Source organism: Schistocerca americana, chromosome 2 (assembly GCF_021461395.2).
Source record: "Schistocerca americana isolate TAMUIC-IGC-003095 chromosome 2, iqSchAmer2.1, whole genome shotgun sequence".
In the NCBI taxonomy this organism is placed as follows: Eukaryota; Metazoa; Arthropoda; class Insecta; order Orthoptera; family Acrididae; genus Schistocerca; species Schistocerca americana.
Window position 1 is genome coordinate 1,114,894,544 of NC_060120.1, and position 10,091 is coordinate 1,114,904,634.

General features: G+C 44.0%; 1 pseudogene; it reads left to right on the forward strand.

Moving 5' to 3' along the window:
* The first annotated feature begins 4,963 nt into the window (after window positions 1-4,963).
* Window positions 4,964-5,081, forward strand: LOC124597206 (annotated as a pseudogene).
* Window positions 5,082-10,091: the final 5,010 nt, after the last annotated feature.

Genomic DNA, 10,091 nt, shown 5'->3' on the forward strand with positions numbered 1-10,091 from the left:
ATCAAAAAATAGTAGTAGGGTCGCTATTAGTAGTGGGAGAATAATAGGCCCAATTTATTCCAGGAAACAGTTAACCGTGAGAGATTTGTGGAAAACGTTTTGCGGCACTTTTTTGGCCAGTTAACTAGGAGAGAATGTGCTTTCTCGAGCTTTTAGCAGGACTCTGCGACAGCACATACAGCCGGCTTCTCATTGCAGGAAATTTGTGACGTGTTTTAAGACTGAGTTATCATTAACAACATATGGTCTCCTCGTTCCCACGATTTAACCCTCTACGTTTTTTATCTCTGGAGGGCATTAAAAGAGAACGTGAACAATTCAGATATATACTCTTTGGACAAACTTAAAACTAACATTCGTCAAGAAATCGCTTCCATTTGTCAGATGGAACTGCTGGGTGTAATCAGCACTTTGTCAGCAGGTGTCAGAAATGCTTGAACAACGAAGGGAGGCAGTTCCAGCATCTCCTGGCTTAATATAGTTGAGTAATTTACTTTTAGTATTTTGTCCATCCTCAGCAACTGTAGCAGTATATATCGAAATAACCATCAACCAGACACAATTAGTCAACTTTTTACTATTGGTACATCTGTTAAATATAGTTAGTTTTGTAACATCTTTACACACACATTTAGTGAGCTGATCATCTATAGTTATAGGTTGTTAGGCATCTACAGATCTAAGTAGTGAAGAATTTTCAGTTCTAAGTGATTAGCCACTTGAATTCCCAGGTAGTTAACCATTTATTATTGCAGGTACTAAACCATCTACAAGCTACAGGTGGTGATTTATTTTGTTACAAGTGGTTACCTCAATGTAAACAATGACCTATACACAATCTACTCTTTAAGTTACAGATAATTTACCGAGTAGTTAAAAGTAATGTTTACGGCTATCAAGCACTTTTAGTCATGCACGGTCAGGTAGTCAAACCTGTTGCCCTTATTTCATAAATGTTATGTAAATGTCACTAGTTACATTTACTTCACGAAGCATATTTAGTACTTTGTATACATTTCCACTGCAACAAAAGTATGCTACGATGCCCACGTTTCCTCTCTCCTATCGTTAATGTTGAGTCTTCGTTTTAGCTACTGATTAGGAACTGTTTTTCCATTTACTCTCGTTACTGATTCTCGCCCCTTGGTTCATCTCGCGCGCAGATAGCGGGGCCGTGTTCCCTGCTGACACGCTATTGACATCTCTACACCAGCGACGTGTTCCACAACTTACAGCATCACACAATTGGTATAAAAGCCACTAGAACAATTCTCTCGCGAAACGTACTTGTGATCTGCAAATATTCCAGTACAGTCCTATTAGAACATACTCTTAACCGCCAAAGAAACTGGTATAGGCATGCGTGTTCAAACACAGAGGTATGTAAACAGACAGAATACGGCGCTGCGGTCGGAACGCCAATATAAGACCACAAGTGTCTGGTACAATTGTTAGATCGGCCACTGCTGCTACAGTGGTAAGTTATTAAGATTTAAGTGAGTTTGAACGTGGTGTTACAGCCGGCGCACGAGCGATGGGACACAGCATCTCCGAGGTGGCGATGAAGTGGGGATTTTCCCGTACGACCATTTCACGAGTGTACGTGAATGTTAGGAATCCGGCAAAACATCAAATCTCCGGCATCGTTGCTGCCGGAAAAAGATCCTGCAAGAACGCGACAAACGACGACTGAAGAGAATCGTTCAACGTAGCAGTAGTGCAGCCCTTGCGAAAATTGCTGCAGATTACAAATCTGAGACATCAACAAGTGTCAGCGTACGAACCATTTAACGAAACATCATCGATATGGGCTTTCGGAGCCGAAGGCCCACTCGTGTAACTTTGATACACAAAGCTTTACGCTTCGCCTGGGCCTCTCAAGAACGACATTGGACTGTTGATCACTGTCAACGTGTTGCCTTGTCGAACGAGTGTACGGGTATGGAGACAACTTCATGAATCCATGGACCATGCATGTCAGCAAGGGACTGTTCAAGCTGGAGGAAGCTCTATAATGGTGTGGTGCATGTGCAATTAGCGTGATACGGGACACCCTGATACGTCTACAACTCTGACAGGTGACACGTACATAAGCACCCTGTCTGATCACTTGCATCCATTCATGTCCATTCTGCACTCCGGCGCACTTGGGCTATTCCAACAGCACAGTGCGACACCCCACACACGTCCAAAATTGCTACAGAGTGGCTCTGGGAACACTCTTCTGAGTTTTAACACTTCCGCTGGCCACCAAACTCCCCAGACATGAACGAGCTGTAACGAGCTGTTCAGATCTCCCCCCCCCCTCCCCCCTTTCCCCCCCCCCCCCCTCCCCGTATTCTTACGGATTTACGGACAGCCGCGCAGGATTCTTGGCATCAGTTCCCTCCAATAGTACTTCAGACATTAATTCGAGTCCATGCAACGTCGAGTTGCGGCGCTTCTGCGTGCTCGCTGGGCCCTGCACGATATTAGGCAGGTGTATCAGTTTCTTTGATCTTCCGTGTGATTGTGCCCACACTTCTTTTGATCTATAGTCACTTTCCGTTACTTAATATTAGCTAATGGTTGAGAACTGTGTCTCCACTTGCTCCACCTACAAGTTCCAGGCCCATGATTAGCTTCGCACTTTGTTTTTGTTGACAGATTCCCTACTAGCGTGCTACTGACCTCACTACAACTGTTTGGAGATTAGTTCGCAAATATCTCATCCATAGCACCATCTGTCGTTGATATTAATTTATTTTATTTATCATTAGCTTTTTTATGTTACTTATTACGCTGCTCACGTCCACTTACATCTTTGTTTAGGCCTCATGACAACTATAGTTGTTTCGTTTTATTACTACGTTACTTTCACCTCCACCCTGCGACCAATCTCAAAATATTCATGTCATTAGCTGATTACCTTCAGTTTTGGCATAATGTCCACACTTATTTTTTTAACATCTTTATGCCATTTTTGTACAGGCACTATGAACCACATGTAAGCATCTACGAGCTCTTATTGTATTAATGGATTCACTACTTTATCACTGGCTGCTCCTGTACTTTTTTGGGCCAGGGCATTTCGCTGTATGCTTCTTATGGTTGACGCTTGCAAATAATGCGATAGGTTTAAGTGTGTATCAATTTTTATCTTCAAATTTTTAAAATTTTCGTATTTAATTTTAATTTTAATATTGTTATCTGACTTCTCCTTATTTGTGGCGCATTTCCCTGTGCAACCTTCTGAAGATAGACATTAAGCACCCGAAACCAGTTAAGAAATTAAATTTCTTTTATACAACCGGTTTTTATTATTTCGATGTAATTTACTTTTCTCTGTAAGTGCTACGATAAGTATAACTGTCGCGACTAACCGTACTATCTTTGTTGATCCACTGTGAGGCGGGACAGCGGTTGGTCAAATATTTAATAAGGAAAATCGCCAGGCAACCGTACAGTTTGAGAGGTTTTATTTTCACAACCAGCTTCCGCAATTCAGTATGTCATCTTTAGCCCCCATATGTACCTCATGTATGGACACTCAAACGTATCGATATTGGTATACTGGAGACATCCATTTCTGGAAGTCGTGAGTTTCAAGCGCTGCCTTCGAAGACTTGGCAACTGAGTTGTTGTCAAGGCTTCGAAGGAAGCACTTTAAATACGAATTCACGACTTCTAGAAACGGATGGCTTCAGTATGCCAATATCGATACGTTTGAGTATACCTGAGGTGCATATGAGGCCTCAAGGTGGTATATTGAACTGCCGAAACTGATTGTGAAAATAAAACAAAATAACTTTTCAAACTGTACGGCTAGCTGGTGATTTTCCTTAATAAAAACGGTACCATATTTACTGTGGAGCTCTTGTCACCCCCGCTGCGGACACAGCAGCCACGAGAGCGGAAGCGTTAACGATTGGTCACCCGATATTACTGGCCGAAAACATAATTTCAGTATCACGAATTGTTCATGAAAGATTAGGGGCGTCCAGCTTTTATAGTCGGACCTTGCTCGTTTCAACAGTTCATTAAAGTATGAAGAGCCATATTACACAACTTCAATAAAACTCCGTTTCTTAATTGCGACGAGCTTTCATTTGCGAGATGCGCCTTCTGCTTTACATTGCATCAGATCTGATGCACCTGTCAGAAGTGAGTGCGACATATCTGAGGCCGGCATCGACGCACCGCCATCCACCATCGCTTTACGTGCCGGACATTACTGACAGCCTGCCTGCCATTCTGGAAACAGCCCTAACAGCCTCTTTGTGTACTACCGCTGAAGAACGACGCGCTTCAGAACAACACAGACTTATCAGACTGAATTAAACACAGGTCCCTGAAAGCTGCCAAGGATCATAAATTGCGTTCGTGTGACTTCCGATAACTCCTGCGTTACCACAGCCAGCTCAGGTGTTCGGGGAGAGGTCCGCTAATATTGCGTGCGCCTTATGAAATGCTCTCAGCCACCCACGCCAACATTTCTCTTCAGCCGGTGTGCACCGAATGCGCGGTGTTACCATCTGCCAGGCGGCTGCAGGGGCCGCCTATCTCACGCGACGATCGCCGTTCTGAGTGCGCCACCACCCCGACAGAATTACTGCCCGTGTTTCAAGGCGTCGAGCAACACGGCTTCTCACTTTGCACTATCCGTCAGTTCGCCGTTGGCTTCTACGTTACGGCAGACGTCTTGCAACGCTGTCCTCATGAAAATCGGAGTAAGTAAGACACAGCTTTTGTACCTACAGTGTCGTCGGATGTGACAAGCGCTGAATAGGTTCGTACTTCATTGTAATTCCTGGGTAGTAAAGCATAGCTGTACACTATCTGATGAATAAAAGATCACATCAAAGTACACTGTTATCAAAATCACAAACCAGGAAGGATAGCAAACAAAGCATTTATTGTGTGTGTGTACAGTACAGTAGGAAGAATACACGATTCAATTTGTAGGTAGTTTAGAGATGTTCGAGACAACGGCCTTGCCGCAGTGGATACACCGGTTCCCGTGAGATCACCGAAGTTAAGCGCTGTCGGGCGTGGTCGGCGCTTGGATGGGTGACCATCCAGGCCGCCATGCGCTGTTGCCATTTTTCGCTGTGGAATCAGCCTCGTGATGCCAATTGAGGAGCTACTCGACCGAATAGGACCGGCTTCGGTCAAGAATACCATCTTACGACCAGGAGAACGGTGTGCTGACCCCACGCCCCTCCTATCCGCATCCTCCACCGAGGATGACACGGCGGTCGGGTGGTCCCCGTAGGCCACTCGTGGCCTGAAGACAGAGTGCTCAGGGATGTTCGGAGTGCGAAATTTAACACGCAGCCGGGTGAGCATCGAATCTAACAATTGGAATGACCGATACCGGTACGTCATTCCATAGCGCTTCAAATCTGTGCCAGTGGTCAACAGCTGGTTGTTGGCAAGCAAGTCTCCATGCAATCCTTGAACAGATGTTTTCAAAAGTGAGTTTATACCCTTCTCACCGTGTTTTCGTGGTCAAAGTATAAGATGAGGTGCACCTTGGGACACAGCCAACGAACGACAAGGACGGACAGCGCAGTGAGGATTTTTGTTATTCACGCTTGTAAACAGGGTGAGTCGTGGAGAGACAGACCACGGTGTCACGACCAGTGGCGTATCTCACAAATGCGCCACTGGAGAGCAGCTCCCGCTGCTTGCGAGGAAGCTCTTTTGTGAACAAACATGTCGCAGAAGTGTTTCTGTCAATTTCGTGTTAGTTCTCGGTAAAAATCACTCTCTGTTCTGGTAAGCCCAAAAATTTTGTCGTGTACTTACATAACTTCAGTATTAAGGCTTAGTTTGGGCAATATTGACGCAGTTTTTTTTACTGCGATCTTGACAAATGTGTAGGCGTGAAACTAACCTAACATTGCCACTGAGCTCGCTGGCTACAGGTAGAGGTCGTGGTGGTTCATCTCTCGCAGACAATCGCGAGAGATGGATCAGTGTTATTTGGGAGAGATGGACGACTTGTTTTAACGTGGGGGAGGGGGAGGGAGATGGAACAAAATTAAATTTAGTTTCAAGGTATGAGGAATAATCCCACTAAAGGTAGCCACAGTCTCAGACCAAGCTTATTTGCTGGAAGATAAGTCTGTGCCAAAAAATGGAAAAGCAGAGCGTACAGGCCAACCAACCACTTCAGAGCTCATAAAAAGACCTGCTGATCCCAGGCACATCAAACGAGTAGAGTTACCTGTACTGTCAAATCTTCGGACTGCACTGCTACTAAACCTAATACTTTCAAGATTACCACCTCAAAACTGACTACTCCTAAACCAACACAGGCGAAACTTTCGGGAGAAATATCACCTATTCCTTCTATTGATAAAAGCATAAATTTTAAGACGAAGGCAGCGACTGTATGCAAGGAGCTAAAATCTGCTGACAATATTGAAACTGTAAAGAAAAAGAGGGATGGGAAAAGAAAGGAAGGAGAAAAAAGGCACGAGATGGTCACCAAAGAGCAAAAGTAGTAAAGAGAAAATCAAACTGATGAGACTAAAAAAGAAAGTTACTGCAAATAATTCACTGCGTTCGTCAGGTGTAGACAATGTAAAAGATCACGAAAATAACTTGATGAATGTTGTTGTGTCTAGACAAGACAGCCTAGACACAATGAGAGGAAGCCGAAAGGCACGCGCTAAGTTAAAGCAGGATGGCGTGAGGTCTGAAACAGGATACGTAATGAATGCTATAAAGAAAAGCACGTAGCTTCTGGAATACTTAACTTTAATCCATAATTGTAGAACATCGCTCTTGATGATACATGCTTCATATAATAAATATCAATTGAATACGGCGCCTTGCTAGGTCGTAGCAAAGGTAGCTGAAGGCTATGCTAACTATCGTCTCGGCAAATGAGAGCGTATTTGTCAGTGTAGCATTGCTATGAACGTCGGCTGTACAACTGGGGCGAGTGCTAGTACGTATCTCTAGACCTGCCGTGTGGTGGCGCTTGGTCTGCGATCAATGACAGTGGCGACACGCGGGTCCGACGTATACTAATGGACCGCGGCCGATTTAAAGGCTACCACCTAGCAAGTGTGGTGTCTGGCGGTGACACCACAAATGTGATGAAGAGGAATGCGTTGGCTGTGGTAAAATCTATCACGAAACGAATAAAAACGACGTTTGGATTCAGCGTGTTGCTTGTTCACGATGGACGACATTTGGTAAATAAGTGAAATTGCTGTGGTGAGAGAAAGACAGGCTAATGCTTGAACAAAACCAACAACTCATTTGAAGAGCCTATGTTCAATCAAGATTTATAATACACTGATAAAATTATTTTGGACTACAGTATTTAATACTTTAGTTCTGTTTTCATAAGAACACAATCCATTGAAAAATATGAATTTTTAATTGACTCTTTCCTTCATATTTCTACATAGTTCATTTCTCGGAGTACACTTGTGCATCTCATCCATGAAGTTGTGGTATGTATATTTTCATGGTAACATATTTCTAGTATTTTAAATACCCGTGCCTCAATAATATGTGGTACTTAAATTTATATGACACTCTGTACGAACATGCTGCCACAAGTCAAAAAAGTTGAAGAAAGCACAAATTTTGGCTGAAGAAAAAAGTAATCCAACTCTCCTGGAGTTATCTTACAACAGCACAAATTGAGACGCAGGGGTGCGCAGGGTGGGGCAGCACAGAGGCTGCCTCTTCCACCTTGGCAGCACGGTGTCCTGTGCATGCGCCACACGTGCTCCCGCCGGCTTGGTGTCCCAGAATGACGACAACAAAGCTGAAGGTATCGGAAATGTTGATAATTACAAGGAAATTACGTCTCAAACTGAGCGTCCTGCATAACTGGACATTTCCTCATTAATCAAGCACCGATGAATAACCAAAGAAAATGAGGCAACTTGATGTTTCCAAGCTCACACAGCAAGCCATCGGACAGGGTGAACAAAGGGCAAAGAAAAGAGCAATTGAACATGAAAAGACTGAAGACTCGTTCTGCCATTGACCCACATTTCCATTACTCCATGTCGGTGTAAAAAATAACTAAAAGTATGATACCGAGAAGTCAACATTTCATCCGAGGTAAAATATATTAGGTATTTTCGCAAACTGAGGCATCTCTCCTAAGAATTCACGGTCTTCCAACTCAAGAACTCGAACCATCTTGAAATTACGACGCAATAAGTGCTTTATATCCATCGTACTTTCAATGGGGGTGCCTTCAAGTCCAGCTGCTGGATCTTACATGAAAACTAACATCAATTTTGCTAATTAATTTTTCAAAGTAACCTATGTAACTCTTGCTTATGTGTTTACGTTTAGTAGACTTATCTCAGAAATAGATAGAATTATTCTTCACTTCCAACTGGTTTTTGGACATTACACCGTTCAGAAAGTACAGATTTCCACACAACCTCGTGAACTTGACCCCGGTCTAAACGGAAGAACTTCGTGAACTGTTTATCAGAAAACTCTTGATGTCACAACGAATTCACCAGGAGTGTTCGTCTTGTTCTCGTCCTCGCTCTTCCATTCCGATTTGTCCCGCTTTGAAGTGATGTACCCGGTGATCAAAAAGTCAGTATAAATTTGAAAACTGAATAAATAACGGAATAATATAGATACAGAGGTACAAATTGACACACGTGCTTGGAATGACATGGGGTTTTATTAGAACCAAAAAATACAAAAGTTCAAAAAATGTCCGACAGATGGCGCTTCATCTGATCAGAATAACAATAATTAGCACAACAAAGTAAGACAAAGCAAAGGTGATGTTCTTTACAGGAAATGCTCAATATGTCCACCATCATTCCTCAACAATAGCTGTAGTCGAGGAATAATGTTGTGAACAGCACTGTAAAGCATGTCCGGAGTTATGGTGAGGCATTGGCGTCGGAAGTCGTCTTTCAGTATCCCTAGAGATGTCGGTCGATCACGATACACTTGCGACTTCTGGTAACCCCAAAGCCAATAATTGCACGGACTGAGGTCTGAGGACCTGGGAGGCCAAGCATGAGCACAAGATCATCACGAAACGACGCGCGCGAGAGACCTTTCACGCGTCTAGCAATGTGGAGTGGAGCGCCAGCCTGCATAAATATCGTACGTTCCAGCAGGTGTTTATCAGCCAAGCTGGGGATGATGCGATTCTGTAACATATATGCGTACCCCTCGCTCGTCACGGCAGCAGTTACAAAACCAGAATCACGCATTTCCTCGAAGAAAAAAAGGCACGATAACGGTAGATGTGGTAAATCCAACCCATACCGTGACTTTCTCGTCGTGCAATGGAGTTTCCACGACAGTTCTAGGATTTTCGGTAGCCCGAATTCTGCAGCTGTGGGCGTTGACAGACCCTCGGAGCGTGGAATGAGCTTTGTCGGTCCACAACACGTTACTCAACCAATCGTCATCTTCCGCCATCTTTTGAAACGCCCACACCGCAAATGCCCTCCGCTTCACTAAATCGCCAGGTAACAGTTCATGATGCCGATGGATTTTGTACGGATAGCATCAGAGGGTACGCCTAAGGGCCAACCAAACAGTAGTGTATGGAATGCCGGTGCGACCTGCGACTGCACGAGCGCTGACTTCCCTGTGCATAGACGAACCCGCTACAGTCTCCATTTCTTCCCGAACTGTCTCAGCAGCATTACGCCTTGTGTTCTGTCGGCCACTACGGGGTCTATCGTCTAAACAACCCGTGGCTTCGAACTTCGAAATCATTCTCGCCACAGCTGCATTTGTCAACGGACCTTTACCCGTTCGAATCTCCTTCCTATGGCGATAGGACCGAAGCGCTGAACTAGCACATTCCCCAATCTGATAATACAGCTTCACTAAAAGGGCCTTTTCAGGTAACGTCAACATGCTGCGACTGCTAGCGCATCTGATTCTCTCTCTCATTACAGCTTCTTTTATACACGACTGTCATGCGCAGTCACTGACGTTTTGCTGTCCAGCGCCATGTGTTGGACATTTTGTGAACTTTGTTTTTTTTTGTTCTAATAAAACCCCATGTCATTCCAAGCATGTGTGTCAATTTTTACCTCTCTATCCACATTATTTCGTGGTTTATTCAGTTTTCAAATTTA